The 8,605-nt window shown below is 40.0% G+C and overlaps 1 protein-coding gene across 1 annotated transcript in view; it reads right to left on the reverse strand.

The window, feature by feature from the left end:
* Positions 1-8,605, reverse strand: part of LOC117182157 (tail-anchored protein insertion receptor WRB-like) — a 143,267-nt gene that overhangs the window by 55,022 nt on the left and 79,640 nt on the right. The window lies entirely within an intron of this gene.

Consider the following 8,605-nt stretch of genomic DNA (forward strand, 5'->3'; position numbering starts at 1 on the left):
CCCACAACCCCCGCTACAGGCGCGCAACTTATACAGCAATACTATGCAAACCTAAACCAGGTTATGACAGCTCAACATTCTTTCTTGACGCCGCAAGCACAGTTTCCAGGATTAGGGATGCAAAATTCATACCAGGGCATTGGTAATCTGGGCCAAGTACACGCGGTACTGTCTCAGTTTCCTCATAATCAACTCCTGCAAAGTATTACCTGGAAGGGGTATGGAAAAACTACATCCATGCCGACATTGCCGGGGCCCAATAAGAATTTAAACTACAAACAGGCTCCTGGGCAGGACGCGGCCAAGAGTCAATCAACGATGGAGCGTTCAACTGCGAGTTCGTACCCGGCGAACTCTATGGGACACTACGAACAGGGAAAAAAAAAGAAAACTCCCCAGTAATGCAAATTTAATTAGCCGAATTTGTAAATAAAAACGGTTTTTTTCTCGTTGAGCCTGCATCGGATCTAAATTTAGTGGAAACATGCGCTTCGAAACCACATTTAAAATTCTATCCTAGTTACGCAGTGTTACTGGCTGATATCACTAAGCACCCGGTGAGGACAGTGAGGACTCGAAAGTTTGTCAATCCGGGGCACACTCGTAGTTTCTGATGGAGTAAGAAAAACTTTTCCTTTAACTAGCAACGGAATTCTAGGAAGGCCGTATCTGAGGCAAGAGTAAGCACAAATTTCCTTTCACCATAATAGCCTGGTGACTAGCTCCAGACCTGTCTCCCCACTCCCGGTTATAAATAACGAATCTCGGGAAGCTGAGGAAACCCTTAGACCACAAATGAAACCCTTCTGAAGGACTAGGAAAATTATAATCAGAACCCGAAAACCGATCGACATTGAGGTGAAAATGCAAACTTAATCGAGGGCTACCTCCCTCGAGTACAGACTCCAAACGGCCTTTATGTCGGAGAAACCGCAGTTACAATACGGGGAGGAATGTGCCGTGTTATAGCATCAATACAACGTTTGAAGACATTGAAGTAGAAGTCCAACCCCAGGAAGGTTTTCCTGATGATACCTACGTCTTTCTTGAAGATTTTAGAGGAAAAAGGATATGTAACGAATTGGGCCGATAATTATTCTGATATTTTTTAACTGAGCGGTGAGATGCTCACCTGCACCAACCTGGTTCAGCAACGAATTTTAACAACTGACGAGAAAGTCATCATGAAAAAACCTTATCGCCAAGCTTAAGTAACGACTCATTAGACACGCACTTAGATCGGCAAATAGCTAAAAAGTGGAATTATAAGAAAATCGAAATCTGCTTAAAATCCTCCCATAATGTTGATGCGAAAGAAGATGGATGCCTCGGAAGAGCAGAAATTCATAGTTGTATTAGATTACAGGACCCTGAATGAGAAGGTCATAGAAGATGCCTAGACTTGACCAAATATTACTGAAATTTTTTACAATTTGGGGAAGGCTCAATATTTCTCGGTCCTCGACTTAGCCAATGGATTCCATCAGATGGGAACTCACCCAGTCGAACTAGCGAAAAACGGCTTTCTCAACCCCTAAAGGTCATTTTGAGTATCTGAGGATGTCCATGGGAATTCAAAATGCCCCGTCCATTTATGTCCGAAGAAAGCCATCGGTATCTTGAAGGACTTCCTTACAATTAGCAAAACCAAATTTTGGTCAGCAACCGCCAAACACTAGAATTACAGATACTCATAGACGAAGGCTAATGGCAAACACGGATCCGGATGACCCGGAGGTAAGTTATCTACCTCCAGCAGGAATAAAGCTCGCTTTCGGAGAGTGAAAATTCAGATCCCCCAGTTTCCCGAAAATAAAATAGTGTGCTGCCTGATCAAGAACACCCGAGCATACCTCAGAAGGTAATGCCGCCCTCTAATAGTACACCTGCTAAGGTGCATCCTCCACTAGCCTAGCTCTGTGTGCCTGACCATTACAAGGATGTATTCATAGACGGAGTCTGCATCTACAATGAAAGTGACCAATCTAGGGCAGGAATAGGAGTCTGGCTTGGACCAGATCACCCTTCGAATGTATCTCGTCCTGCCAGAAATCGCCAGTCCAACAACACAGCCGAACTGGAGGCAGCTATTGAAGCTACATGCAAAGCTAAAGAGGCTGGCATGCAAAAAATAATAATAAACACAGATTCCAAGTTCGTCAACAATAGTGGAACCGAATAGAACCCAAAATGGAAGGCTAACGCATGGAGAACTGCCGAGAATAAGCCTGTCAAGAATCGTGAGGATTTAGAAAGACTAAAACTAGCTGTCAGAATATGAGCGCTGTTTAGAAAATGTAATTCCACCCAAAAGTAATGATGGATCCGCCATGCAAAAACTGCAGGCGGATCTTCATGAATTATTCTCTGAGTTTTATCAATCTATTTCGGATCGCGGAATCAATTCTTCAGACATTGGTATGGCATCCATGATATGGGGTCATGCAGGTATGGACGAGGAAGTGCAAGTATCACGCACTCACGTGTCAGACGACGAAGAGGATGCAGAAATTCTGAAGAAATTAGAGGTATTGAATTCATGCGATGGATAAGATGAACAACTCTTTGCAGAAAGAGGAGAGAAATTTCTACAGAGTTATGAGAAATCTACTCGCAACAGTGCGAGACAAGCTCAAGACCCCATGGGGTGCTCTAACTCGAGAGGAATCATGATATCCCACACCAGGGCCCATGAATCCACCGGGTGCTATGTCCACGCCGTTCCAAACGAAAGACGCAGAGATCTCATCTAAGACTGCTTCTGAGGAACAATTTATGAAAACTTTCATTAATTCTCGACGACTGGAACAACCGGGCTCAACTCTGTTCGAGCCGGATGTTCCGAATCTGATATCCAGCCAATGGATTGATGTAGTCGCCCTTTATATCGGTACTCCTCTAGAACCCGAGACTAGATGAAAGACAGAATCAGAGCCAATGCTTATTCTTACGAATATCCTTAATATCCAGCATCAGTGGAAAGAACCACTACCTTACCGATGTGATAATTACGCGCATTTTATATCCAAATACTGTGAATCTAAAAACACAATAGCCAGATTCCTAATTACAACCGAACGTCTTGGCATACAAGATATTCGGGAAAACAAACCCGAAACAGGGCAAGTCCCAGTTACAGCATATGGTTGATAAAAAGTTTACTCGATCGTGATTCAACAGAATCATAATGAAGAGGTCGACTGGGGCATTGTGCTTCAAGTACGACGTGGACTTCTCTTAGCCATGAGACGGAACAAGTAAACCACTCGTCGGATGGCTAATTTAGGTAATTTGTTGGCATCACTCCTTTAAAGTAAAATGCCGGAAACTCTATCAAAAATACTTCGGGGTGGCGGTATCGCCATCACCCTTTGTCATGGAAGGATAGAAGTTCTCCCTAACGAACAGCTAGCCCAAATTATTTCCGAAACTCATAAAATCTTCATAGGCGGCCATAAGGGCATAACAAAGACCTATCGCCAAATAAGTGAATGATACACATTGCCAGGACTTCGCAACGATATTACGGAACACGATCGAGGGTGCAAAAGCTGCCTCAAACAGAAACTAGTACGTGCGCCGACCCGAGAACGCATGGTGATCACGGAACCTCCGCGGAACTTTTTGGCAATATATCCTTGGATACTGTTCGAAAACGTCCAACCATTCCAAGCGGCAATCGCTATATCCTAACAATTTAGAGAATTTCAATAAGTACTGTATTGCCATTCCCATACCCAACTTGAGAATTACCACTGTAGCCCATACGATAGCTAATAACTTATTCTGCCAATATGGTGCCCCAAGCTGCATTCTCACAGACGGAGGAGGGAGTTTTGTTAGCAAGCTTATGAAACAGCTCGAAGGCATTTTTAAGGTAAAGCAATTTACTACATCTGGATACCGAATGCAAACAAATGGATCTCTAGAACGAAGCCATATCGTGCTTACGGATCACATCAAGAATGATTCAAGTGACAATGACGAATGGGATAAATTGCTCCCATTCGCCATGTTTGCATATAATACTTCCGTGCATGAGCCTAACAACTTTACGCCTTATGAACTGGTATTCGGACGACTGACCCGAGAACCAACTTCATTTCCTCAAGACGAAGAGATAATAACTTATGGGGTCTACCTCCGCGATTTGATCACAGGAGTGACAGAGATTATTAGTTAGCAGGTAAAAATCTGATTAAAGCTAAGTTACGACCGAAAGACCGTTACGATATAAAGACTCGACCATTGAGTGACAAACTAGGAGACCTAGTTTATATGGTTAAGCACGCCAGCGAAGGAAAATTCGATAGCCATGCTCATAGACCCCACACCGTCGTAGGCTTTACACAAAATAATAAGGTGAGCCTCGAATGCGAAGATGGAAAGCGTTTTCCCATGCATGCGCACAAACTTCTAGTAACTCATTGCTAGGGACAAAAGAACGTTATTTTCAACATGCAAGGAAAAATGCTGAAGTCGGCTATGCGCCATGCAGCACTAGAAGGTATGCAATAATTGGCAGTGAATCCGTATTCACCGGTATTTTGTAAAAGGTCTAATGCTGATTTCTTTTTCAATAGTTGAAGCCTAGTACGGGGCTCTGGAAACCTATGAGCAGCTGTTTCATCGCCTGTTAGGTATCCGTCGCCAGGTATTTGGTAATTCATGTTTACAGACCATCTCGGACCACGGTTTAGACTCTAAATTAGTGCTTTCAGAACGGTTAAGAAAGGAGAACATCATGTACACGAATAAAATTAGACGAAGAACCGAAAAATTAGTTTCACACAAATTACCAGCTGGCCTGAGGAGAGGAAAATCCACCCCACTACTAGGAGTACTGACAGGGATCATTAGACCAGTAGCTGGGTTATTAACGTAAGACGACGGAAAAGCCATTGAAACGAAAATCGCCGAACTTAATGGACTTCAAGGAAACATTTCAAATGTAGTTGTTAACCAAACGCACGTGGTGCGGGCGAATTTAAAGGAGAAAAACAAGTTCTCTTATAGCAATAGGGAGAAAATAGCTTTTTCTGAGACAACTTTCCCAAAACACAATGAAATTGGATATAATCCAGTAAAATTAGACTTTTTTCCAAAAAAACATTTATAAAGTTTTGATATCTATAGTACGTAGTTCCATATGGCATCTGAATCAAATATCAAAAGAGTTCCCCTCTCGCCGGTAGGAGGAAACATCCTTAAATCTAACAAACAACCCCCGAAAATTGGTTTTTACCGATTCTTTTGAAAAGCGTGCATCTACCGACAAAAATAGTCTGATACAAAAAAGGAGTAGATGAAATTATAAATGAGACGTTTTCGTAGGGGTCACAGTTCCCGAGTAATCCACCCTCTGTGTAGGGGGTGAAATTCAGCTAGAAGTTCGCACGCTCTTTCTCTTGCACATGTCTCGAAAGGGGGTGGTTTTTCGCTCATAATGTATGGGATTAAAATGGTAGAGCACACAATTCTGTTAATACTGCTCATTAAATATTTATTATTTAAACAATTAAACATTATATAAAAATTATTCCGAAAATATAACGGTGATTCATTTGATGAAATATTAATTAAATCATATGTATGTATGCATAATGTATTAAGTAATTAATGAACACGATTTCAACCATTTTTTAACAATAAAATTAATTTATAAGTAATTATTTGATTATATATTAGTTTGTACTAGAAGCAGTAATAGTAGCAGTAATAGTAGTAGTTGTAGTATACTCTTGAAAATACCTCGAAATGGGGTGGTTTTTCGGAGAAACTGTACATGACTTAAATTATAGAGCAGATAATTATCTACAAATGTAGAGTTTGTGGTGACTTTTTATAAATGTGATTTCCCCAGGAGGCCTTATCCGCTGCACACTTACAAATATTTGTTCAAATGTAGTTGAAAACTATTACTCGTCATAATTATCAACTGTGTCTGGAAGTCTATCTATGGTTTCTTCATTAAGGCAACCTGTACCTTGACAATTTACACACATAACGGAACATTTTAGTCCAGCTTTTACGCATTCACAACGTTTACCGCATCCCATTTTACAGGAACAAACGATCAACTTCATTATGTAAGATGCAGCTGGTGCCTTAATAGTATAAACTGGAAATAAACTATTTTTTCCTTTTTTCCAACCCCAGAATTCTGGTTCTAAAAATTTTCCTCGCCATGTTCAAATCTGATGATAGACTCGATAAGAGTGTTGTCGTGCAGCTTCGGAAGTTGGAGGAAACCCAGATAGAGATACAGCTTGAATGGAAGAAGTCACAGATTTGTTGAAGAATACGTATCTGTACTTGTTTCAGCTTATTTCAGAATGTTTAGCTTTATATAATGCAAGAATGAATCGCTGCCCAGGAGCTGCTACTTGACAGTGAGTAGAATCGGGTTTGTTGAAAGTTTTTACAATATCCTGCAAGCATTCATTTTTATTCAGCGAAGTAATTGTTTTAATTATTCCCTGCCCGAAAAAGCCGGGGGTTATATAGCACCCACTAAATGCGTGAGCAAATAAAATGGATTCCTTACTGTTTTTTAAAGGCTCAGACGCTTACAAAAGTGTCGAACTATAAATGCCGGATTTTACATTTCCATTTCCTTCTTTTAGAAACAAAATATCATTTTCCACAGGAAAAAGAGCAATAATCAATGCGAGGACGTCCACATCCTGCTCAACTACAACTGCTTTATTCCAATGGGATTCATTGATGGCAGTCTGCACAATTAGCACATCAGCATCGTTATTAGCAACAAGTGTTTCAAAACTTTCGTTTCGAAGTCGTTGCTGTAATTGAAAAATTAAAAGTGCTTTACTTTTAAGATTATTAAGGAATTTTCCTGGAGACACAGTTAAAACTGTATTTTCCTGAGATAAAATTTTGGGTGAAATATTTTTCAAAAGACGCTGTTGACATTTAACACTTTTCGTATTGGCTTCATTTAATGAATAACCGCCAAATACAATAACAACGTTGTTGCCGTAATGTTTGCGAATAAACAGTACATATGCATTGTAAATTTCTGTAAACGTGGTGTTCTTTGGCCATGCTACACGATGAATCAAATTGCCCCCATGTAAAACATATTTTCATCCTTCCATATGTTTTTCATGCTTTTCAAGAAAGCCATACATGTTGTACCTCTGTCATGACTTCTTTCAGTAATGTTTCGCCAATTTGTACGGCTTCGTGACAATTTATGTCTTTAGAAGCAACAATGCCACTCGATATGGACATTCAATCTTCGGACATTTAATCAAAATTTGTCTGTACGTATAATTGTAAAAAGCCTTCGGTTGTAAAGGTATAGAACTCTGCTTTCGTCATTTTCCGATGTAGTGAGTCCATATCTTGAATATACAGTTGGCAAGATTTGGCATACAAAAAATGTCCACTCGCATGGAAAATCGGCAACATAATTCTAATGGAATCTAAGTGGAGTTGCCAATTCCCCATACGCTCTGCCTGAACAAAGTGCAATGCAACAGTTACGAGATCAAAGTATTGTATCCACAACCGGGCTGTCTTTCCTTTTGAAAGTAACACGCCCAGCTGGATTTTTAACTTGCAATGCATTTTTTCAATAACATCATCATCTTGTACAAAATCGAAACTTGCTAGGGTGTTTTTAAAAACTGCAAAAACATTCAGACAGTGCTGAGCCTCAGACTCGTCTAGATTAATTTCATAAAAATTAATTTCGATAAAGCATAGTATGTTAACAAATGTGCTAGAATGGATCTGACATAAGCGTCACCTATCAACATATGAGGTACAGATGAGGAACCAAAAACTGTTGCCCATAAATCTGAAAGCCCACTGCCTCCGATAAGGTAATCTATCGCTCCTAGACAAAAGAGAAGAAGATGAAAGCCCCCTAATCTCATAAGAACATTGGAAAGATCAATTTGTGAGGAACAAATATCCTTTGCATTCATATAAAGCGGTTGATCAAAAGTAACAAAACAAGCTTCGTGCAATCATTTTTTTTATCTCGTCAGATGCGAATTTAAGAACTGTGAATATTGTATTATACTCTGTTGGGGGTAAATTAACAAACGGTAATGCAATAACCTCTGATCGCCGATAGGGCATATACCTCGTAAGAGTTTCCATAAAACCTTGCCATGGCAGAAAGTATGGTAACTCAAAATGTTTCCCTTGCATCCAAAGGACATCTTGCTTCCTGGTTAGCATAACAATTTTATAAGTTTCGTTGTAAACATTATGCAACTGTATTTCATTCACACCCGACTTTTTTGCTGCGCTGAAAGATTGTATTTCTATTTGGGCAGCACTTGCGATATCTTTCGAGGAAGGAAGAATTCGCAATTTCGAGATTACTTGCGCAAGTACCGCATTTGCAGGTGTGACACATTTTATTCCATCCATTATATGAAATGTACCATTTCCAGTTAAAGTTTTGATATTGTAATCTGCATTAACGAAAATATACTGAAAAAATGCATCTTTTGCAAACTCAGGCTTCCAAGATTTTACAGCAGATGATTCAAATAATGTGACATGGGAATAGTTTGCACTAAAACCTAAAGCTGACACCATGTGGACAATATTTTTAGACGCAATT

Source organism: Belonocnema kinseyi, chromosome 10, assembly GCF_010883055.1.
Source record: "Belonocnema kinseyi isolate 2016_QV_RU_SX_M_011 chromosome 10, B_treatae_v1, whole genome shotgun sequence".
Lineage (NCBI taxonomy): Eukaryota > Metazoa > Arthropoda > Insecta > Hymenoptera > Cynipidae > Belonocnema > Belonocnema kinseyi.